The 26,312-nt window shown below is 41.8% G+C and overlaps 2 protein-coding genes and 1 pseudogene across 3 annotated transcripts in view; 1 reads left to right on the top strand and 2 right to left on the bottom strand.

The window, feature by feature from the left end:
* Positions 1-14,207, bottom strand: part of LOC147027379 (toll-like receptor 2) — a 41,746-nt gene extending 27,539 nt beyond the window's left edge. Inside the window, exon 1 of the mRNA XM_085876726.1 lies at positions 14,142-14,207. The gene's annotated coding sequence lies outside the window, so the exon portion shown is untranslated. The remainder of the gene's footprint in view (positions 1-14,141) is intronic.
* The window catches only part of LOC147027377 (toll-like receptor 2), a 41,035-nt gene that overhangs the window by 14,551 nt on the left and 172 nt on the right, over positions 1-26,312 (bottom strand). Inside the window, exons 2-3 of one of the 2 annotated variants that reach the window (XM_085876723.1) lie at positions 22,175-22,302; positions 14,142-14,210 (exon numbers count right to left, since the gene is read on the bottom strand). The gene's annotated coding sequence lies outside the window, so the exon portion shown is untranslated. Of the gene's footprint in view, positions 1-14,141; positions 14,211-22,174; positions 22,410-26,312 lie in introns of those variants that run through there. The other variant, XM_085876724.1, reaches the window with a different exon arrangement.
* Positions 17,887-19,227, top strand: LOC147027378 (uncharacterized; annotated as a pseudogene).

The raw sequence follows: 26,312 nt of genomic DNA, 5'->3' as shown, positions 1-26,312 counted from the left end.
CCAATGGTACTCCATCTCTACTGGATCTAATTTTGACAAATTTCCCAGAAAATATCTGCTGTTCTTACTCTGCTCCAATTGGTTCTTCTGACCACATGCTTGTCAAAGTTAACATATATCTGGCTGTTATTAGAGAACCACCTCACCGTCGACGAGTCTGGCATTTCACTCAGACCGACTGGTAGGATCTTCAAGCAGCCATCAAACTTCTAGACTGGTCTCACATCTTTACTCTCACCAACATCAACTTGTCCTGGGAATTTTTTCAAAACATTTGCTCTCCCTCATGCACAGATTTATCCCCTCTCGTCTTCAGTTGTCCAACTCTTCCTCCCTCCCATGGTACACTGAAGCTTGTGATGAGGCTGTTGGCCTGAAACAACTTGCTTTCGCCTCGTGGAAGGCAGTCCGACTGAAGGCAATCTCAGTTCCCTCCACAAAGCTTGGAACAAGTGTGTGTCAACCCTCAGGAGAGCCAGGAAACAACGCCTTTCTCATCTCAAATCTGAACTCACAAATCTGTCTTCCTCCTCCAAATCCTGGTGGTGTCTGGTTAAGTCTGTTTCTCGTGTATGTTCCCCGTCCATCCCCTCCCCAACCTCAAATGACAGCACAGCTGACACCGCACCTGAAAAGGCTGAATGGCTAAACTCCATGTTTGCTTCTAAATCTTGTGTCCCAAACCCATTGCTTTCTGTGCCCACCTTACCCAGTCTCTCCCAGCTGTTGTGGGACTCTGTGTCCTTTTCTCCTGACAAGGTGGAGAGCTTGCTGTCAAACCTCGACTGATTCTACAACTGGTCCAGACGGCATCAGTCCTCATGTTGTAAAATCCTGCTCTGCTGCTTTTGCTCACCCTCTCTCTGTTCTATTCACCCTCTCATTTGCTCAAGGTCATCTGCCATCAGCTTGGAAATCAGCAAACATCACTGCCCTGCATAAAAAGGTGCAAACATTGTTCCGTGAAACTACAGACCAATCAGCCTGCTCCCAATCATCAGCAAGGCCATGGAATCCATTGTCACTTCTGACATCAAATCCTTCTTCATCTCCAATGGCTTGATTTCCAACCATCATTTTAGATTTAGACAAGGTGACTCCACCTTGGGAATGCTGCTCCTGCTTTCCCAACAATGGATGGGGGTCCCAAATGCCAAACATGAGATCAGAGCCATCCTCCTAGACATATCACGAGTTTTCAACATCATCTGGCACTCCACCCTGCTCACCAAGCTCTCTTCTTTTGGTGTCCAAAGCAATCTCCACTCAGGACTCAGGGATTTCCTCTCTTGTCACAGTCAACACATAATTCTTGATGGAATTCTCTCATTTCTTCATGTCCAGCCTGGAGTTCCTCAAGGCAGTGTTCTTGGCCCTGTGCTTTTTCTGTTTTTCATCAAAGATCTCTCCGACTTTCTGGATAATCTTCATTATCTCTTTGATGATGACTCCACCCTCCGCCGTACCATCTCTCATCCCACTGATCGGCACGCGCAGCCTCTTCACTCCCTGCAGACCTGGATAAAATCACAAACTGGTCAAAGACTTGGAACATGTGTTTCAATCTTGCAAATCCCACACCCGCACCATGTCTCTCCAAAGGACCGTCTGGAACCCCCCCCCGTCCCCCACATCTAATTTATCAACAATCCTCTTGAAGAAGTCCTTTCATTGAAGCTTTTGGACTTCACTATCTGCCACGATCTTTCCTGGGAAAGCCACATCTCCATGCTGCTCTCCAAAGCCAGTTGCTGACTGGGCATCCTCTGTCATGCAAAGTCCTTCCTTGGCACACCTGAGCTTTTAATCACCGACAAAGCTTTCATCCACATCCTGATGGAGTACTGCTCTGTCCTCTGGGGTGGTGCTCCTGCCTCACACCAAGCTCGACTTTAGGCTGTGGAAACCAAGGCTGGGAGGATAGTGTCCATCTTGTTTACCCTGTGTACCCCACCCCTTCCCTCTCCCTTCCACAGGTCTCCTATTGTCTTTGTTCCCCGCTATTTTGTGATTCCCTCTTCTACCCCTCTTGTCTCCTGCCTTGTTTTATGTTCTGTGTGTAAGCTCTTTCACGAGCCTCGATATAGTAGACAAAAAAAAAAAAAAAACACGATGCAGGTCAATTTGCAAAGCTGCTGTTGATGATCAGAGATGGTCAAGTGCAAAACATTAGTGACGGATATTTCATCAGTATACCACAGAATTTGGGGACCATTGTATCTTCAGCCAAAGACCTTCAGTCGAGGGTGTATATAAACTTAATGCAACACTACAAACACATAGAGTGGATGTGTGAGCGTGCAACCCTTGCTCCACCCAATGATTCACTAAAAACCATCAACTGGGAACTTCTACAGACCTTCCCAGTACAAGCCCCTAAATACAAATCAGTGGACAAAACCATGACTGATGAGGAAGCAGTGACGAACCACACAGAGTCCCGGAACAGCCGAGAGCCTTCAGGAATGCCACTTCATCACCTCCTTCTGAAAATCGGAGTGTCTGTTATGGAGTTGTGCAATAACACAAATAGGAGTTACACAACATCGACCCACCAAAGCTTTGCAACAGAATTCGACTAATCATCAAGCAGTAGCTGCCAAATTTCCTAAATATCACCAATGCCACTGGACCAAACAAGGGAGAGCAAGCTGTGGTTCCAAGGATATTGATCATCCCATCAGACACAGGCTTGCCTTTTGTCTTTCTGCGAATTCAGTTTCCGATCAAACTCTGCTTTGCCATGACTACAAACAAATCTCAAGGACAAAGCCTCAAGATTGTCGGCTTAAGTCTCCAAGAGCCCCCATTCACAAATGGCCAACTATACATGGCAGCTGGCAGAGTGGGAAGCCCCAAGGGACTTTTTATTACAATGAAAACAAAACTCACAAAATGGTTTACCAGGAAGTTCTTCAGTGACACAAAGTCAATTGCACTTTATCCTCTGTCGACATTGCAGTCCCTCATTTTCATTGCGTTACATGTAATATATACAATTTCCTAATGTTCTCTATGTTTTGACTTTGCTGCTACATTTTAACAAATGATTAACCCAGGTGTGTTTGAGTATCTTGTGATTCACTGGCCATACCATTTGACGTGTGGGGCTCTAAATTGGCATCAAGGGTGTCCATTCCTCCATGATTATTTTGCACTTTGACCTTCCTCCATCACAAAAACCCAAGCCTCCCACAAACCCAACAATTTCCATCTTCGCCCCCAAACTCAAGTTCACCTGGGTGACCAGGTATCTCCCTTGCTCCGATTCCTACCTCCATGTCCCCACCACATCCTCTCTTCTCAATAACCCCCTCCATATAACCCTGCCCCTTGACCCCACCCACTCCCCCACACTCAGATTTCCCCATGTGGAGAACATGTATTTCAGCTAGTGTGAATATATATATATATATATATATATATATATATATATATATATATATATATATATATATATATATATATATATATATATATACACATACACATACTAGTGGTGTGTGCTTACACATTGTGTCAGCATATGAACCGTGTTTCCCCTTTGTCTCGGGTCGCTCACCTGAATTTGATTTTTCATTTATTTCTATTTTCATAAATGAATGTTGTACAACGATTCTGTGATTTTTCCCGGTGTATCGACTTTGATGTCCTTCAGCACACTGAATTGCTGTGCTTCCACATTGTCTCGTGTCGCTCTCTTGCATTTTTTTCAATTTATTTGTAATTTATTTACATTTTCATGTGTGACTGTTGTACGACGATTCTGTGATTTTTTTTTTCCCGGTGTATCGGCTTCAATGGCCATGAGCATGCACATTTCAGCTTTCTACATCACCCAGAAGGTACCAATCTTTAATATCAGTCAGTGAGTGAGTCAGTGGTTAGAAAGAGCTTTATATATCTATTATATATGTGTATATCTATAAATACACACACACACACACACACACACACACACACACACACACACACCAGGAAGAAGATAATTGATATCAGGTCATTTTTTTGTCACATTTCTTTTCTGCAAATCTTGAGGGATTGTGAATTGGACAGGTGATCGTGACAGGCTCTGACCTGCTCATGGTATATGCCTTTTCCGCATATCTCACAGGATTGTGAGTTGGACAAGAATCTGTGAGTGGGGGGGTCGGGGGGGGAGAGTTTTGAAGGGTTAGATTATGGAGAAAATGCCCGAGGGTTGGGAGTGGGAGGGTGAGGATGTGGGGTTGGGTGTCAGAGGTTGAGGAACTGGGGTTTGTGAGGGGGTGGGGATTTGGGAGAGCTGAGGACTCGAAGCCATATTTTACATTATGTGGAAAATGGAACAAGCTGTGTAACACTTAGTCTTCCACAGCTCGAAGAAGAAGACGTAGTCACTGCAGAAGTACCTCAAGAAGAGCCTGCTCACTTCGATCAACTGAATAACGGACGACGATGGTTGGTGGATTCCGTACATGAAGTTGTACACAGTATCATCAGAGAAGACCCACCACAAGCTCGATGCTATTCCGTTAATGTCCCAGAAGGTGCAGGGTAGACATTCGTTTTCAACTTGCTGATGAGACACCTCTTTCACAATGGCCTTCAGGTTGCATGTATAGCACAGACTGGAATTGCAGCTACCCTCTTGACTATGGGGGGAAACAGTAGAGTTTGTTCAAGCTTCCAGTGCCGGTAGTAGAAACCATTTCCTGCAACGTTTCTCCCACTTCACATCACACTGACATCCTGCGTAATCAGATGCTGTTCATCCTTGATGAAGCGTCCATGATACCTACCCATGCACTTCACGCCATTGATAGATGTTTGGAAGACGATACTGCAATCAAATAGCCTTTTGGAGGCAAAACCATTCTGATCGGTGAGGATTTCAGACAAGTCCTGCCAATTGTACCACAATTCCTACCAGTCATCGTTATCGACACATGACTCAAACGTTCACATTTGTGGGAACATTTTCATCAATTGGTACTCACTAAAAACGTGCGCAATCGCCCAGACCAGGAACACTTTTCAACATGGCTGCTTCTTATTGGCAGTGAAATCCTTGTCGCTGATCTCCGGCCAACTGTAAGAGACGTCATAGAAGTACGTGCTGCATGCCTTGTAAGAGGTTCCCTGATTGAGGACGTTTTCGCGAATACAACCAGTGAGGACAGACACACATGTGTGATGCTGTCTCCTAAAAACGACAACCGTCTGGCCATGAATCAAGAAGTCATGCAGATATTGCCAGGTGAAACAGTCACTTTCCTCAATGCAGCTTCAGTTAAGTGTGACAATGTTGAGGAGGCACAGAACTATCCTGTGGAATTCATCAATTCCCTTACACCATCTAGGATGCCACCTCACGACCTTAATCTCAAGGTTGGTTTTATCATAATGTTGCTTCACAACCTTGGCCTGGAACAGGGACTATGCAATGGTACCAGATTGGAGTTCATTAACCTGCACCAAAACTGTGTTGAAGCAAAAGTGACTTTTCGGCCGAGATCTGAAAATCGAGTTCTCATACCTCGAGTAAGACTCGCCCCGAGTGACAACAGCTTGCCATTCATTTTACAAAGAATCGAGTTTCCCCTACGCTTGACTTACTCGATGACAATCAACAAGGTACAAGGCCAGACACTTCACAAGGTTGGAATTTACTGACCTCAGCCAGTTTTCACCAATGGCCAACTGTAAGTGGCATTTTCTCGAGGAAGGGCTCTTATGGATGTTCGAATCAAAATTCTTAACAATGAGACCCAAGGCAAACACGCAAAGGTAAAATGGTCACACACACATCGTCATCTCCCATGAAGTTCGACCACGAGGAAGTTACAGGCTGAAAATCAGTTTTTGTGTCATTTTGAAACACTCAGTCATGTGCCACACAGTGTTATGATTGAAATTTTACACCACATGACACTGTAAGTTATGCGGAATTTCCACGGGTTCCTGATATTTTATCACACTGTATGTTCAGGGTGTCGGCGATAGCTTGCTGACTCCTCATGAAGGACAAAGTGGGATCTTTAACTTCCACAAACGAACGTCAGCAGACGGAACACCCAGTTTAACGTCCATCCGAGGGACGGCACACGCATTGATGAATCACCCTACCTGTGAAACACCGGGATGAGCGTTTATACCTGGGTCGGGATCCGAACCGAGGCTGGACAGCCTCGAGGGGAGTGTACGTACTTGCAGGTCATCATGACATTGAAAAAGTATTTAAACTGAGTTGCCTTTGTTTTATTCTCCATTTATTGTGACAACAGTTGAGAGTTATAAAGTTATATTGATGGTGAAACAAACATTCCAAGGAAGATATTGACCATGACCATGAAGTGGAGAGAAATAAGCCATTCAAAGAGGTTTACAAAGTAAACTGAGAAAGCCACTCGGTGGACCGCATACCTCCCTCACATAATGCCTGATCCATGAGAACATATCGGGCCCAATACATTTTTGAAATAACTTGCTATATGGTAATATATCGTTTTTAGCCACAATCCCTCAATGGTGAAGGATCACTTGAAAAAATTGAATAACTCATATCCAGATCCCGATTTGGATCTTCACCAAAATCGAATCAATTCGTCCTTGTCACACCTCCAACCTGCCCACCAAGTTTCATCCGAATCCGTTCACAACTTTTTGAGATCTCGTGCTATACTGTATCTCATTTTGGCCCCGTCTCTCAATGGTGAAGAATCACTTCAAAATTCTAGTAGTCGAATCCGGATCCGGATCTTCAGCAAAATCTAATCAGTTCGTTCTTGTCACACACAGAACCTGTCCACAAAATTTCATCAGGATCTGTCCACAACTTTTTGAGATATCCTGTGCACAGACAGACAGACAGACAGACAAACAGACAGAAATGGGTGAAAACATAACCTCCTTCACCTTCGGTGGCGGAACTAATGAAAGAACAAAAATAACGTCATTGTGATAATAACTTCATCATTATTCAATCCAAAATACAAAAGTTATGCATAATTTTATTCATTGTGTGATTGGGATGTTACAAGGATGAATTTGCCATGAATGACAGCAATGTCGCTTATCCATTATCTCATTCTGCTTGAGCTAAATGTGAACATATATCACTATGTTTCGTCATACAATGCATTTAATATTGGTTGGGAAGACACACACACACACACACACACACACACACACACACACACACACACACACACACAAGCAAATACCACCCAATACTTCGCTGACGGGGATACTAAAGAGGGGAGGGAGAAAAAGTGGGGGGAAGTGGGAGAGAGGGGTGGGCGAGAGAGAGCGGGGAGGGTGAAGAGGTGGAGGGGAAAGGAGAGGAAGGAGGGGGAGCGAGGAAAGGTTGGGGAAGGGAAGACAGTGTGAGGTGAGAGGAAGGGAAGGCAGATGTGTGGTGGAGCATTAATTACGATTCAGACCGTCTCATCAAAATGATTCTGCATCAAATAACAGTGAAGATGGAAACAAAGTAATGTCTGAAATCCATTTTCTCGCGGTAATACTATAAACAAGACCCAGAGAAAAACACCCCCTGGACACGTCTGGAGACTAAACCCACTGGACGCATCCGGAACCAAGCCGTCCGGACACAAACACGACTCGGACACATCCGAAGAAAAACTCTCGTCCGGACGCGTCCAGAGACAAACTCCCGTCCGGATATAAACACCACCCAGACATATCTGGAGACAAACATCGCCCGGACACATCCAAAAACAAACTCCGTCCGGATGCGTCCGGAGCCAAGCTGACCGGAGACAAAGACCACTCGGACGCATCCAGAGACAAACTTCCGTCCAGACATAAACACCACCCGGACACGTCCAGGGACAAACACTGCCCAGACACATCCGGAGACAAACACCATCCAGACATAACCGCCGTCTGCATATGTCCAGAGACAGAGACAGACATACAGACAGACAGACAGACAGACAGACAGAGAGAGAGAGGAGAAGGGAGAGTGAGAGAGGTGTGGGAGGAGGATGGTGCACTGTATTGGGAGGGGGTAGAGCAAGGATGGCACAAAGAGCGAAAGAGAGAGAATGACAGGGTATAGGGGAGTTAGCAGAGAGAATATGTTGTACTTTATGATGAAAACACACACACACACACACACACACACACACACACACACACACACACACACACACACACACACACACACACACACACACACACACACACACACACACACACACACACACACACACACACTACTTGTGCTTGGCCGATATCAGCAATTTTTTGGGAATCGTCAGGTTCGAGTCAGTGTGATTCACACTTCAGTACTTACTGTGTACAACACAGAAACCTTGAGGAGCTTTCACCGATAAACAATGTTACATTTATCGAGACATTTCAGGGAGATGTTCACAAACCTTATTCTTTATAAACAGCTGCTTGTAATGGGTGGAAAAGAATTTGACCCGGTAATTACGTTAATCCGGCAAACAGCTCAGAAATCAGGTGTTATTTCACAACTCGCTCACAATGACTCATGTAGCATGAACCACTCGCTCAAGATGTCGGAGCATGAACCACTTGCTCAGGATGTCGGAGCATGAACCACTCGCTCGGGATATCGGAGAATGAACCACTCACTCAGGAAGACAGAGTATGAACCACTCGCTCAGGATGATGGAGTACTGACCACTCACTCAAGATAACGGAGCACAAACCACTCACTCAGGATGACAAAGCACGAACCATTTACTGAGGATGATGGAGCATGAAGCACTGACTGAGGATGACCGAGCAAGAACCACTCACTCAGGATTAAAGAGTACGAACCACTTGCTCAGGATGATGGAGCACGAACCAATCGCTCAGAAAGACGGAGCACGAAACACTCGCTCAGTATGACAGAGCATGATTAGTATGACAGTGCTTCCAAAAGTGATGTATACAGTGATTCGTATCTATTTTGAACAGGTATTTGATAATATGAGTGACGAAAGTGAAGAAATAAACTTTATTGTTAAGAAATCATTGTGGCTTGTTCCAAGTCATGGCATGGTTGAGCAGGCCATAAAACATGGCGGCTTCAGACCCCAGTCGAGGTTACCTCAGATACACCTTTTGACCCGAAATAGAGCAGTGACTGAGGATGTGCCTGATAAAGGATATAATAACATAAGGCCATTAATTATCTTCAAGAGGGGCGTTTTAAATAACCCAAACATCCAATTTTCACTCTTGTACTTCCTTGGAATTTTCTTGGTATGCATGAAAAAGTTCACGCTGCAAGGTTTCATGCTTCTGGAGTTGTGGACACACACACACACACACACACACACACACACACACACACACACACACACACACACACACACACACACACACACACACACACACACACACACACACACATTGACATTTATTAGTATAGATATGAAAAACAAAGATCCACCCCATTTCTCACCTGTGAATGGAGGGAATTAATTGATTAGGTGACAGCTAATTGGTTATTCCGTCCATTCAAAGGTGAGAGATGTGGTTGGATATTTCTTTATCATTTATATATTGACTACTTTTGACGTTTACATGCGATACATGAGGGGGATCCTCGTTGGTATGCATTTTTGTCTGGGCTGTCACTGATGAATCACCAAAAAGCGATTAAACCAGTCCAGCAGCTGAGGAGTTGTGTAGCATTGTGATTCTCATGTGTGTACTATTTGTGAACGTCTTTACAGCTGTGGAAGAACTCCGGGAGGGGTTTGAAACAGTAAGGGGCTTGCCTTGGGAAGCCTTTCATGGTTGCTTTATGCAGCTCCTTCAGCAAGAAGAGCAAGGAAGGAATCGATTTATTTTATATACATATACATACAGTATATATACATATGTATATATATATATATATATATATATATATATATATATATATATATTCTAAGGGGTACCTGGCGTTGTTAACATCGGGTCCCTCTTCCCTTTCCACCCCACCCCTTCCCTCCTCCTCCCACCCCACCCCTTGAAGGACGAAATCATTGATGTGGCTGAAAGTTGTAGTTATAGATGTTTTTCCTTGTCACCATGTAATGAATGTGGGGTATGTTCAGTTAACAAGTTTATTGTGGAGTGCTCACCAAGTGACTTAATCACTCAAGCAAGTACTCTTTAGAAACCGTTGATAAGTTACAGCTGGCTAGGCAAGCGCGAGCTGAACACTACCCTGAACATCTCGATGGCATCCAGTACATGCCAAACGCTGACAAAAGGAAATTTTTTAAATTAAATATTTCAAATATTTATCATGACTATTTTCATTGTACTGAAAATGTACCTTGTTCAGTTTTAAAATGTGCATAAACTCAGAGGTGATGTTGAGTGTCCTAAAGTGGAAGTGTACATTTCATACAACTTTAAAGTGTTCACGTTCATAACTTCTTTAAAGTGTACATGTACATAATAAATATCTCTCTGGAATTTCCCTGGGGACCTCCCTACTAATTCATTATGGGCACAAGTATTTCATGACCAAGCAGATTTTTATGATATTACGTGTCCATCAGTTTGTTTATAAGCCTTGCAATGTCAGGCAAAAACCAAAAGTTTTTTGTTTTTTTTCATGAAGTATCACTGTTTGCTTTCCTCTACATTTTAGAATTATCGTGGATTCATTGGACGGTGTATATTAGACCGCTGTTACGATCGCTGCGGACTAAACATACATTAGGCCAAAAAAAAAAAAAATGTTGCATTGGCGTAACCCGCCCGACCCTAAAAATTCCGCCGACCCTACGTTTTTTTTTTGTTTTTTTGCTATCGAAAAATTTTGCCGACCCTATTTTATTGCTATTTTTGTTGTTTTGCTATCGTTTTCGAGTATCTTGTTGATTGCGATCGCAATCGCAAAAACCCGGAAGTGTTTCGGACAGAACCCGCCGACAAAAAGGGTGGTACTCAAGCCGGGGGAGATTTTGGGAGGGATTTATTAGGAAAAAAAAAAAAAAAAAAAAGATCCCGACCGACCTACCCTATTTTTCAGTGACCCGTTACGCCAATGCAACATTTTTTTTTTTTTTGGCCTTACCTTGCTTGAGTTGAAATCAAAATGTACCTTTGTTTCCTCAAAACACTACCTTCATTTAATGATAGAAGATGCATTGTCCATTCTTCAAATGTACATCAGAGGCCTATAAACAATCATAGCAATGTGGAGCAAAAAAGATAGTGTTGATTTCTGGACGGCTGGAGGGAAAGGAGTTGCCTGGCTAATGGGTGGTGCTTGTGATGCTGGGGAGAGAGGGGAAGGGGTGGCCTGTAGAATGGGTGGCGCTTATGACCCACACACACACACACACACACACACACACACACATATATATATATTTATATTTATATATATATATATATATATATATATATATATATATATATATATATATATATATATCCATACACATATCGAAACATCAGGAGTGTGACGAGCACTCCGCTGATCCCCATTGGACAACAGTCCACACCAAAGTGTTGCTTCCAACGCTGAGGCTGACTCTGTCAAAGAGACAAAGATTATATTGTCATTATCAGTTAAACATCAAATGGAACCACCAATCCGGATTTCGGCCTTATTTGCCCTCATCAGGAGGGAATACTGATAAATATCTAACCAATGATGACCACGTTCGTCGTTCCTACATCAAATGCACCTGCTGACTGTTATGGAGTGTTACCTCCTGACTTATATCAGCGGAGTGCTCGTCACACTCCTGATGTTTCGATTTTCCCACTGGTCACATAATGTGCCTTCTGGTTGAATGGCTTGCATTAGCAGGAACAATTGTCTGGGTGGCAGACGGATGGTTGTTCTGTGTGGATTATGCAGTTTTACCGTGTGAGACAATCCGTGGCGATGCTCACCATAACAGTAAGGAGGTGCATCTGATGTGTGCGCGCGCGCGCACGCACGCACGCACGCACACACACACACACACACACACACACACACACACACACACACACACACACACACACACACACACACACCTCTGAGCAACGTAGCCTGGGTTTGAAACCTGACTTGGCTCTTAAAATATAAACATCCTGGTGTTTTGCACGTAGGGTGATTCATCATGTGTGCATCATCCATCAGATGGATGTTAAGGACCCGTCTGCTGGAAAGGTTATGGTTAGGGTTGGGGTTATTCGTTAGTTGGTGGGTGATAAATATCACATCGTGTCCTTCAAGAAGAGTAGGCAAGTTATCAAGCCACCATGAACAAATTGCAAATTCCTGCTTGGACTGTGGCTTGCAAGTGGTCTGTTCTTCTTGAAGGTTGCTTGACACCAGGTTATGCTACTTGCTATCTTTGAGTGTTGTTACTGTGTGACAGGCAGATCCGACACTGTAAACAAATTTATGTCCCCAAGTTACATGAGAACGGTAGTCTTCAGCTATGAAGGACAACCATAATGATGAGATGTACCGAAGTCTGCTACTGTATTTATATTTTGGATGTGTTCCTGGAAAACATGACTTTAGATGTAAGCACCAAAGTGAAGCAACATAAATCAAAACCTATTTTACCATAGACTAAATGATAAAAATTTAGCAGATGTTATTGGAGGCATCTTACGGTTAAAATTTGCAGAAAATTATTTAACTGGAGTGTTCATAGAACACCTTACCCCACCAATCTTGAGAAAAAGGACACGGGAAGGGTCTTTAGAAGTCTTGCTTTGTGTTTCCAAGCATGAGCACGCTTCTGAGTGAGCCACCACTTTATCTGAATCATGATATTGCCCCCACCTGAGTGAGCCCCCACAAGAGAGCATGTGTGGCAAATCTGATTGGTCAAGATGATGTAAAATGCCAAGTACTGTTAAAAAAAAGTTTGTCCAAGTACTGTTAAACTGAAGGTTTTTGGAAGTGCATAAAAGGTGATTTATGTTCTGTGGTGTTCATATGCATAATTCAATTGAAATAATAGTTTTTGAGGTTGTAGAAAAAAACTGAAACAAAACATTGAATCTGAAGTTTACTGCTGTCTGACACACCACCTTATTAAACATGTTACATTTGTTCTTTACTCCTGTTGTTTGTGTCCTTTATAGCGTCCATAATAACAGTACATTTCCAGTTTGGAACATTTTTCAGTTTTGTTTGACTGCCAGACAGACAGACAGATTTAAAAAAAAAAATAATCTCGCTCCTCGCTGTGCACATGCAATTGGGAGAGACTTCAGAGCCAAAGTTATGTTCAACGGCAGGTTTGTTTTTCCGATTTATGTTCCAATTCGTGTTCAAAATATAATATTCAATTGAAATTAAGTTGTTCCTCGATCATAGACTGACGTCTGTAAATTGACCAACAGACAGAGTGAACCAATTGCTTAATCTTGCTTTTCGATTCCCGTGTGGGGTAACAAGCACCAAAAAGTATATTACAACAGGATTCAATGAGTTGTTTAAAATGTTGAAACCAACCACGACTTTCTGAAAGCATTTCCGTTCTTTAACCCTCACCATGCTTTCTTTAAGTCCTGAAACGGTGATTAACTTTTTCCTGTATCATCCATCCGTGGACCATGCATGACCTTCGATCCAAAAACTCAACAATCGTTCCATATTCTCTATCATTTTCTCTCTGCCTTTCATTAATCTGGCAGGAACTAATAGGGTCGCACCGTGAACACATTCATTTATTTTATCGGCCTAAAGTAGTTCATGTGTCCAATGTTTTCTTAAAATTTTTCTATTTTCAAAACAAAGTCGTAATGAATAAATTCATTCTAAATCGAATCGTTTTTTCATTGCGACATTCTAGCGAAACAACATAAATAGAGGACTTGCTGTAATATATTTGGTGTTTCACATACATATCGTGTATCAGAAAAAAACGTTAAATATATATCAAATATAAAGCACGAACAAAACTAAAAATAAACGAAACAAATAGTTCAATTTATTTAGTTTATTTAATACAAATAAAGACTATCAAAGTAAATGAGACGAAAAGGTATTAATAATACAAGTATAATGTGTTTGTACGTGCTATACTAAGAAAACCATGAAGGTTAAGTCAAAAGACAAAATATTGATTATATTTCTTCCCCTTAATGATTCCTTTTTTTTAAATCAGGAAATTGTAAAATGCAATCAAAGATAAATTGATTAAAATCCATACCTTCTTTCTTATTCGACACCGGTGTACGCGATCACTCAATGAGGTCCGCAGTTCTCAAAAATGTCGTCCCTGAAATAAATTTATCAGTTCTTTACAGAGGATGCTTTGAAAAACTTTTTAACATCTTAAAACGGAAGCTGGTGATACTTTCCACAGGAAACATCCTCAAACCACCCGAGCTATACAATTCGTGCAATAAATATGGAGTGAGACTGAAAAGAGGATGTAGATGGTGATGGAGAGATGTCAATCTCGCACCAATTTGCATGTGAAGCTCAAATTCATTAACATATTATGCAGTTGAACGAGGTGAACATTCAACTTCAACGTTTTTTGGTAAAAATGTAAATTCCAGGCAAAAACAAAAACATGGTTAAACGAGAATGGCAATCGGGTAGAGCACATACCTCTCTCTGCCAGGCGGAACAGTTTAGTACGTTTTGTATCCCACTGATCGGCTTTATCTGGATCCGGATCTCAACCAAGATCTAATAGGCTTGCTCTTGTTACCGAAGCAACTCATCCACAAGGTTTCATTTGAATCCGTCCATAACTGTATGAAGTATCATGCTGTAATATCGTTTTTTTGGCTCCATTGATGGTGATCAGAATCATGAAAAAAATTCTTGTATCTGGATCATGATCTTCACCAACATCTAATCAATTTGTCCTTGTCACACACCCAACCTCTCCCCCAAATTTCGTCCAAATCCTTCCATAACTCTCTGAGATATCCCACCCACAGACAAACAGATGGACAAACAGACAGGGGTGAAAACATAACCTTCCCCCACTTGAGGTAGCGGAGGTAAAAATGGAAAATGGGGAATACCAATGAAGCCAGCTCTATAGTGACTGTGTGTTGCTCGCTATATGGACTGCAGTCCGTGTACCACACCTTCAGCATTCACTTGACATGATGGAGGCTAAAGTTCTTGTAAATTATTGACGTTTCATATCGTGTAACACATTTGATACCTGGGCCCAACATATTTTTAGTGCTGTATACTAATTGGTTTATGCATGAATGTAACGTGTCCCAGTTGACATTCGATCATAGTAAAAACTAGAAGGGCACTCGGGAGAGCGCATACCTCTGCCATGAAATGCCGGATCCATGAGAACATATGGGGGCCACTACATTTTTGAAATATCGTGCGATATATCGTTTTTGGCCCTATCTCTCAATGATGAAGATTCACTTAAAAAATTATCATTTCCGAGAATCTGGATTTGGATCTTCACTAAAATTGAATCAATTCTTCCTTGTCACACATCCAACATGTCCACCAAGTTTTGTCCGAATCCGTCCACAACTTTCTGAGATATCGTGCTATATATCATTTTTTGCCCCTATCTCTCAATGGTGAAGAATCACTTAGAAAAATTCGAGTATCCGGATCCGGATCTTCACCAAAATCTAAACGGTTCGTCCTTGTCACACACAGAACCTGCCGACCAGATTTCATCCGGATCCGTCCACAACTTTTTGAGTTATCCTGTACACAAACAAACAGACAGACAGACAAGGATGAAAACAAAACCTCATTCCACCTTAGGTGGTGAAGGTAAAAAGTATAAATCACAAGGCACTTGGAAATACCTTGATGAGATCCAACTTTTACACAAACTTACAAAAACGACTTTTCCCATGAGTCTCCAGAAATTATTTTTAACCACAAGAATCCTTAGCTTGCAACGAATGTAATAGTCATAACAAAGCGCATTGACTCATAAAGTGAGACTTCTTCACTTCACTGGTGGTGGCATAGGTTGTTCATGTCCACGAGGTTTTACATGTGCCTGGGAAATAATTGACCTTTCACAATCAAAATTGTGGAGATTATAATCATAATTATCAGTGTTTTATTTTTGGTTCACTCACACTTTGTGTAATTTATCCGTTTCGTTTATCTCTCATCTCGCAGGATCCCCCGTGTTCAAACGGCCCTTGCAAGCTGTTTTATTCCCCTTTTCTTCTGTATCTTTGGAATAATTTCCCTGTTTGTGTGCATTCAGGCCCACTTCTTACTTAGAACCTTTGCTATTGCAGTTCACTGCCATCACATGTCACTCCTTTTGCTCTATTGTCGTTTTTGTTAATTGCGCTAAAAGTTTGTTCATGGGGATATCGTCTCGACATAACATTTACCATTCAACCTCATCGAAGGAATGCAAATCTTTCATCCTCAGCACGTCGACCAACATCTTGTCCAACAGTGAAACATAAATCCAAGAAAGTTTGACGATTTCATCAGGTCCTGTCATTGGAAGTAGAAAAATCCCAAAGAGTTCCATTTTGTGTGTCGACCATGATACATTATTGGAAGAGGATGACGTATAGTGCAGATGATTAATACTTTTTATTCTTAGAGTCTTCATCAGAAATTGCTTGGGCAAATGCTTTTCCAACATGTTTGCATGCTGTGGGTTTCGGCAGATGGAGCATGGTTCCCTAAAATATTGACACAATTGCTGAGGAAGCAAACAGAATGAAAGCAGATACCATGTGTGGTGAGTGTTATGCAGGAACACAGAGATAATGGAACAGCTGTAAAACCTGATAAATATGAAAAACGAGTGCATGATGCACTGTGGCTGCCAAAATTGGTTGGTACACCTGGGGCTTTCTTCAGAGCAGGGGACTTGTTCATCATCTTTGATAATTCCAAACACTTGCATTTTATTCGACAAGTTGTATAGTTTATCATAGTTGGCATACCCCTTGAGCTTTGGCTTCTGGGAATAATCACGGGCTTCCTGATGGCAGAATAGATGAACAGTAAAAAAAACATATATATATATATATATATATATATATATATATATATATATATATATATATATATATATACATATATATATGTACATGAGCCCATCCAAAAATTGCTACCATGAGATGGCACCAGACTTTGTTTGTTTTATCTTATGTATATGCCCATGGACATAACAAAACAGTGTGATGGATTTCTCAGTGGAGTAGCTCAAGTTTTGTATGGGACTTGAAAGATATCATGATTTTATGGCGAAGCGGGTGTCAAATTGAGCCTCAAAAATTGCACATTCCATGAAATATGTTTTGAATAAGCACTTGTTTTAATTTGAATAAGCAATAAATAATAATTTGAATAAGTAAATAAGCAATAAATAATAAATAATAATTTGAATAAATTTGAATAAGCAATAAAAAAACACTTGTTTTATGAGTTGTTTTCTATTGTGTGCATGTGAACAAGGTACGTTTGGTTGACAAAACATTTTTTCTCACAATTTGATAATTTAGAGCCTAAGTTGGGTCCTGAAGGCATTGGATAGGCATTGAGGTCCACATTAGATATGATTATGAAAAAGCTTCAGGAACAATTCTGGGCATTATGAAAATCATCCTAGTAAAGGTTGTTATTTAGGTGATATTTAAATTTTCAGCATTCATCCTAATAACATTATTCATCTAGTGTTCACTAACATGAATCCCTCAGAGAGTGACAAGATGAGATCCAGGGAGCTGAGATTCACAAATCTTCTCGTGTTTGACGATGCTGGGTATGATGAACCTTTTCCTTTCTAATGCATTATTTAAGTGCAATTTGATAAATATATTTTGGTAAGCGTGTGTATGATTATTTAAGGTAATTCATATCTTCTTCCAATTAACCTTAGAAATTGACTTCCAAGCCACACAGCTATGCCACAAGTGACACTTAACAAAGACGAGAAATACATGCATTTATTGTTATATCTCCAAATGATAAATAATTGCTCTATTCTGTATCATTGCAGGTGAATAAATAATGGATGCACCTCAGAAGCCACCCAAAAGGCCTCATGTTGAGGAGAGGACCTGTATAATCTGTGCAGTGAGTGCGCCAATCAGTGAGCTCACCAACCCAAAGGATCCACAGTCCATAGAAGCGCTTCAGAATGCTGCCAGGATACAAAACTTTGATGCCATCCTTAATCTCTGTGAATATGATTATGACTCAAAACTATGGTATCATAGAAACTGTCGTTCTTCTTTCACTCACAAGAAAACACTTGCCAGCCTTTCATCCAAAGAAGACTCTTCTGCTGGCACAGATCCCTGGAAATTCTTGCGTGATGGCCCTAGTTCATCTCGTGTTATGGACAAAAATTTGTGTTTTCTGTAACAAGAAAACCAAATACATCACAGAATCCAAAACCCGTGAACCACTCATGCAGTCTTTAGAGCTCCGTTCTGATGACAAGGTTCGACAAGCAGCCATAAAGCAATTTGACAACAAAATTCTGGCCATAACATCACGAGAACTCATGGCAGCAGAGGCCCATTATCATAAGACCTGTTACAGAAATTACACGAGGGATGAGAAACCCAAAGCTGTGACTGCAACGATGGCAAACGAAGATGTGGCCTACCAAGAAGCAGAACAAGAATCATACATGATGTTGTTCAAGCACATAAGGGACACTATTTTCACTAATCCTCAGGCTGTTTGCCTGACTCATCTAACTGACAAACTTGTAGAATTCATGAGAACATATGGCTTCCAAGATGTGAAGAAACAGACCAAAAATCACATCCGCCGTAAGTTGGAGGCAGAATTTTGTCAGTCTCTCCACTTCATCACTGAGACAAATGGTAGGGTTCTTGTATATCCTGATAATCTATCACTTGCACAAGCCCTTACAGATAATGTTATGCTGAAGGATAAGGTCCAGGAACTAAAGTCTACAAATGACATAAGACATGTCATCAACCAATCTGCAGTATACATCATAGACCAAATTAAATCCATACCAAAGATGCCATGGCCTCCAAAACCTGATGAACTGAATGCAGAATGTTTAAAGCTTCCAGAAACATGACTGTTGTTTCTCAGAACTCTCCTCATTGGTGACTCAGCAGAAGGAACGCCATGACTCCAGAGGGTGAAACAATCCCTTGGTCAAGATTGTATGTATGCTGTAAGTGGAGGGGCGACAATTCCTGCCAAGCACATCTTGTTGCCATGGGGAGTCAAATCGCTGACTGGAAACGTGGAACTGATCAGAATTTTGAACCGATTGGGACACAGTGTGTCCTATTCGAAGTTGGAAGAACTAGATACTGTCCTCTGTCTCCGGAAACAGGCACAGGAAGCTGACAAGGGAGTGATCTTGCCATCCAGCAGTCACCCCTGTGTTCCAACCAAGGATCATGAAGAAAATGATGACTTCACGGATTCTGACAGTTCAGAGAGTGATGATGAATGAACGAACAGATGTGAACTGTATATGTATTTGATGTTTAGTATTGTCTGATTCATGGATTTATACTGGAAGTATATGTTTTATTTTGATAATGTATTACTTTGAACTACTATGTCTGGGAAGAGAAGTATATGTATCACAATGACTTTCCAACAAAATGTACTTGAAAGATATCATATTGTTTGTCACCATGTCAATTTAATGTTATTCTTGATATAGTGATCTTTGGTTTACTGAAAGCATCTATAGGAAATATTTAGCTATGTAATTATCATATTTGTGTCCTGAAGATAAATAAGTCATGTACATGAAGTATGTGAGGAAGTGTGTGTATGAAAACAGCAAGTATGAAACCTGTTGTGCTGTTTGCGTCAAGGCTTTGGGTCAATAATAGAATAATCAGTTAATTATGGTTCAAATCTCTGAGAAAACTTCAGAATGGATATTAGTTTGAGGTCTAATATGTTTTTATAACTGTACATTTTATAATGATGAACAATGAGTCTCAGAAACAATTTTAAATGGTCTGATAGAGTTTGTACTTTTAAACATGTTCCTCTTAGTCTTTTTTCTGCTTTTCTAACCCTCTCTCCCACATTTAGCTGTACAGAAACTAAGCTACTCTCCAGAAATGTCCATCATGCTGTTTTGAGTTACAGATACATATAGGTAACAGAAAATAACTGAAAAAATCTGGTGCCCTCTCATGGTAGCAATTTCCAGAATTTGGCCATGTAGCTCATGGACTATATATATTGTTTAGGATTCGGCGGTGGCGGGATTCGCACCCCACCCTTGACAGCCAAATGTTGAAGATTCGGCATCACTTATCAGCACCGCCGTCTCCGGGGTTATAACGCCGGCTGGCTCGGCACAGGCCTCGGGTCACATGCCTCGGATCACGATACCAACGTACACCTGGGCCGTACCAGTTGGGGAAATAGACCCCGGCTGCGGACTGGATTTGTCAGAGACCGAGCGAAGTCTGCCAGTCCGTAGCCCGTTTGGGTTTTATATACAAATCGAGCGAATTGTTCCTCAGCACGGCACGAATAAACTCAATCGCCGAAACTTTCATATGAATCAGCCAGATTTATTGGGGACACATCGGGGAACACAACACAAGCAAAGCATTCACGACAATATTATAATTAATCTATAACCCGCCCTTAACTAGGGAGCTACGGATTACGGGTTTCAAAGGGAACCCAAGCGAGATAAACCTTAGACAACATGCAGACAAGACAAAGAGTACTTGGTGATGCCTCATGGATGAGAGGGAAAAGTGTCAAATGCACGAATGCGGCTCGTGACAAGCCGATGTCAACGGATTCGAGTGCCCAAACTCAAACACGCCACGTGGCAAAATGGCGGCGTCGTCCTTTTGTTGCACCGCCCACGCACGCAGCCTCAGCGCGTTTAGCCGCAGTAAGGTCGACGGCACAAGAGCGAAAGATCCACGGTGTGCTCCAGTTGGCTTTTCACAAGGTCCAGCATACAAATCCAGGCCTGGCCCGTTCACCAGATCAGGCCAAATCGGGGTATTGGGCTCCGCAGGCGGATCGACGGGATTACAAGACGTGTCAAGCCATGCCGTGAGTAGGGACAGTCAGAGGCTCCGTCACTGGACTCCGGATGAACCTGTCGAGGACCTCCTCATAAAAGTCGATCGCCGACTCCCCTCATGCAGTTCCTCCTGCCTCTTTCACGAAGCAGATCGCAGACAGACACGACCGTCCCTGACACAGCAGATGGCGACTCCACACTCAGGCAGTCACTCTCTTAAGGCCCTGTCACACCTTGACGTTATAGCGAGCATATGGCAAGGTATCAAAATGTATGTAAAACGCTGGCATACGCTGAACTATTGATATTTTTTTCCAGTTTTGGACGTATTCATAACGAGTTGGACGTATGCATAACGTATTAGTAACGTACACAGAAGGTTTCGATGACATATAGATAACTTATATCAACTAATGCTGAGCGTGTTGTCGGCGTTCACAACCTATGCCCAACGATAGTCTAACTTATGCATAGCGTGGCAGCGTATCGCCAACGATCACGTGGCGTAGGCTATTAATAGGCTGTGGCTCGATGATTCAAATCATAACCGCACAAGACATCAAAGTGTCAAGCCGCTGTCAAACCTTGATGTTTTAGCCAGCGTATGCCGACGTATGAAAAATTTGCCGAATATGCTGGCACACGTCGAATACGTTATGGGTAAGTTTTGTATACGTTAAGAGCACGCTGAAGTACGCTGGCATACGTCGTAGTATGCCGAGTATGTCGACAAATTTTCAGCATGTTGAAAATTTTTCGACGTATGCCAGTGTATGACACACGTTCCGCATACGTTGGCCATAAGCTGTAGGCACGTTACGCGATCGTTGACACACGTCGACACACGTTACTGGTAAGTTACTCATAAGTCGAAACACGTCGAGGTAATGGTTAGCGTCAGTGTTCCAGACTCCCTGGTTTTTTTTTTTTTCTTTTCTTCGGTATGACGGTGATGTTGAGACTTCGATTTCTAGTGCGGTTATGATTTAAATCCTTGAGCCGCAGCCTATTATATATATATATATATATATATATATATATATATATATATATATATATATATATATATATATATATATATATATATATATATATATATATCACTAGCAGTTTCTCATCCAGCCGATGGCAGACAGACCTCATGCCATCCCCTCCTTGCCTTTCTTTGGACGAGCACCTCACGAAGCCGATTCCAGACTCTCACTAGCAGTTTCTCATCCAGCCGATCGCAGACTGACCTCATGCAGTCCCTTCCTTGCCTTTCTTGGGGCTCGCTCTTCAGGACCCTCCCCCGGGGACCCGTGATTGGTCCATCACTCGAGATTGCAGCTGCTTCCACCAATCGGCTGCCGACACTCTCAGAGCGCTGGGCGGGGCGAGTTCGAAGAAGGGAAGGAAGAAGAAGAAAACCACCTCTCAGCACACCACCACTGTATGAACATTGAACAGCCGGCTACACCTCCTGACACACATGGAACATCCAATTACCGAACAACATGACTAAACATGCATTTAAGGGGGAATCTGGGCTAATCCTATATTTAATAACACACTAAGGGCCATTTCCGCAACAATATAGATATATATATATATATATATATATATATATATATATATATATACATATGTATATGTATATGTATATATATATATATGTATATGTATATGTATATATATATGTATATGTATATGTATATATATATATATGTATATGTATATATACATATATATATATATGCATATATACAATATAAATATATGCTGAGCATTCAACTCAATCCTTTATTATTTCCTGGACTTGAAAAAGGTTCATTATGATATATATTGACACCTCCCATGCTCTTCGAGCTGAAGAAGCTGCATAAAGCAACCAAGAAGGCCTACGCTAGGAAAGCACTTTGCTGTTTCAAACCCTTCCCAGAGTTACTTCACAACTATAAAGACAGTCACACATCATACACACGAGAATCCCAATGCTACACACCCCCTCAGCTGTCAGACCGGTTTTGTCGCTTATTGTTGAATCATCAGCGACAGCGCAAACAGCAATGCATACCAATGAGGCTCCCAAGCATGCACCACGTGCAAATGTTAAAAGCAGTCAATATATAAATCATAAAAAAGACCCACTCTGTGGTGGACCATATATATATATATATATATATATATATATATATATATATATATATATATATATATATATATGTATATATATATATGTATATGTATATATATATATATATATATATATATATATATATATATATATATATATATATATATATATATATATATATATATATATATATATGTATGTGTATATATATATATATATATATATATATATATATATATATATATATATATATATATATATATATATATATATATATATATATATATATATATATGTATGTGTATATATATATATATATATATATATATATATATATATATATACATATAAAGATATATACATATATCGATATATATATATATATATATATATATATATATATATATATATATATATATATATATATATATATATATATATATATATATATATATATATATATATATATATATATATATATATATATATATATATATATATATATATATATATATATATATATATATATATATATATATATATATATATGTATATATATATATATATATATATATATATATATATATATATATATATATTGATACGGATTTCAGAATCCGGTCTGGTGAATGCATCCACACATCCAGGTCCTCAGACAGTTATTTCCTGAAATGCATGTTCAGATTAGCCCCATCCCCATGTCTCAGGTCAGGTATGGGAGCATGTGCCAGAACAGCGTGTCGCTGCGTCCACTTTCCGCCGGTACTCCAGGGGTCTCCGTCTGGCCTTCCCCCAGGCAGATGCCAGGCCCATCCCCATCTCCTTGAGATGCTGGTCAACCTGCTGCAACCATGAGGCACGTGGTCGGCCCATTGGCCTCCTCCACCCACGAGACTCCCTCACTGAGAGAATCTGGTGAGCAGGATCAGCGTCAGGAAAATGAGCCACAGGTCCATACAGCCGCAACTGACGCTCACGGACCATGCAGGTAACAAATCTCATCCGAGTCTCTCTCAGCAACTGCTTGTTGGACACAAAATCTGACCAGCGATAGCCAAGGATACTCCGAAGAGACCTGGTACCAAAGGAATTAAGTCTCCGTCTCAGATCCTTGGTCAGAGTCCAAGTCTCGCATTCATAGAGCAAGACTGGAAGCACCAAGGACCGGAAGACTCGGATTTTCGTCCTCCCGCACAGGTACCGGCAGCGCCACACCCCATGATCCAGTGAATCTATGGCTCCCCAGGCCCGACCCAGACGTCTATTGACTACTGGCTCACAGCCAGCAGAGACATGAATATCACTGCCAAGGTAAGTGAATCTCTCCATGACCTCAACATCCTCACCACAAACAGACACAGACAGGACAGCAGCATCCAAGATGTCATTGAATGGATCTTAGTTTTGACCCAAGAAACCCGTAATCCCAGCGACTCCGACTCATCATTCAGCACCTCGAGGACCCCCTAAAGGATATCTAAAGTCTCCGCAAAGATGACTGCATCATCTGCGAAATCAAGTTCTGAGATCTTGACATTCCCAAAACGATGCACCGCAGCTTGATCTTTCCGACATCCTCCCTAAAATCCAGTCCATACATGTGCTGAAAAGTGTGGGGGCCAGTACACACCCCTGACGAACTCCAGTAACAACCGGAAATAAGTCAGAGATGGTACCACCACACTTCACAGCACTCTCAGTACCAGAGTAGAGTTCAGACATCAGATCGATCAGTTTTGGTGGCACCCCACGAAGACCAAGAATCCTCCAGAGGGCATCCCAATTCACTGAATCGAACGCTTTACAGAGACCAACATAGGCTGCAAGCAGCCCCTGCCGAAACTTTCGTCTGCGTTCGGTGAGGACACGAAGAGCAAGGATACGGTCAATCGTTGACCTCTTTGGTGTAAAGCCTGACTGCTCTAGACGCTGGTGCTCAAGCAGATGGTGGCGAACCTTCTCAAGAATTATCCGAGCAAAGACCTTGCCCGGCACTGAGAGCAGCGTCACCCCTCGGTAGTTGTTGCAGTCTTGGCGATCACCCTTCCCTTTCCAGAGAGGGACAACAAGGCCCCTCTTCCAATCAGTTGGGATGATGCCTGTGTTCCAGGCAGAGCACAAAACTGCATGCAACGACACGAGTGCAGCATTTCCACCAGCCTTGAGAAGTTCGGCATGGATGCCACAGATCCCTGGAGCTTTACCCAGTTTCAACCGGTTCACCGCAGCCCGTGTTTCCACAATCGAAAGGTGGACCACAATTGATTGGAGGGTCAGCAACAGGGATTGTAACATCCTTGACGTCCAACTCAACAGCTGGGGGATCAGCCTGGTACAACCGCTCAAAGTAACCGGCCCAGCGGGCCTTCACTTCAGACTCCTCTGTTAAGAGCCGAACCACTCTCTGCTCTCACTGCAGTACTCCAAGTATGGGCTTGGATCAATGCAATGCGCTGGAAATGGGATCTTAAATGTGATGCGTTGAGAAGGGTAAAGTATAGATCCCCTCTCTTATGGGAAGCTTTTTTCTTTACGACAGACACGTTCACACACATTTCTTTCACGGGCTCTGAAGCCCACCCTCATTTTTCCTCAGCAACATTCTTTCGCGAGCTCCGACGCCCGCCTTTTTTGAGAGCGCACGGGTCGTCATGGTAACCATGCACCAGTGGGGCAGGGTGATCTTGGGGCGGACTGACCGGCGGAGACGGCCCGGAGATATAAAAACGAGCGAGAGGTACGTTCTGAGGAGAAAAGTGGAGAGAAAAAGTGTGAAGAGAAAAGTGTGAGGAGAAAAGTGGAGAGAAAATGTGTGAAGAGAAAAGTGTGAGGAGAAAAGTGGAGAGAAAAAGTGTGAAGAGAAAAGTGGAGAGAAAAAGTGTGAAGAGAAAAGCGTGAGGAGAAAAGTGGAGAGAAAAAGTGTGAAGAGAAAAGCGTGAGGAGAAAAGAGTAGAGAAAAGTGTGAAGAGAATAGCGTGAGGAGAAAAGAGTAGAGAAAAAGTGTGAAGAGAAAAGTGTGAGGAGAAAAGTGGAGAGAAAAAGTGTGAAGAGAAAAGCGTGAGGAGAAAAGAGTAGAGAAAAAGTGTGAAGAGAAAAGCGTGAGGAGAAAAGAGTAGAGAAAAAGTGTGAAGAGAAAAGTGTGAGGAGAAAAGTGGAGAGAAAAAGTGTGAAGAGAAAAGCGTGAGGAGAGAAAATTGTGAGGAGAAAAAGCGAAAGAGAAAAAAATAAAAAGCGTAAGGAGAGAGGAAAAAGCAAAGGGT

Source organism: Eptatretus burgeri, chromosome 4 (genome assembly GCF_056783735.1).
Source record: "Eptatretus burgeri isolate ZD-2024b chromosome 4, Ebu_testis_v1, whole genome shotgun sequence".
NCBI classification, from domain to species: Eukaryota; Metazoa; Chordata; class Myxini; order Myxiniformes; family Myxinidae; genus Eptatretus; species Eptatretus burgeri.
The sequence above is the reverse complement of the archived record's forward strand: the minus strand, read 5'-3'. Positions and strand labels throughout refer to the sequence as shown.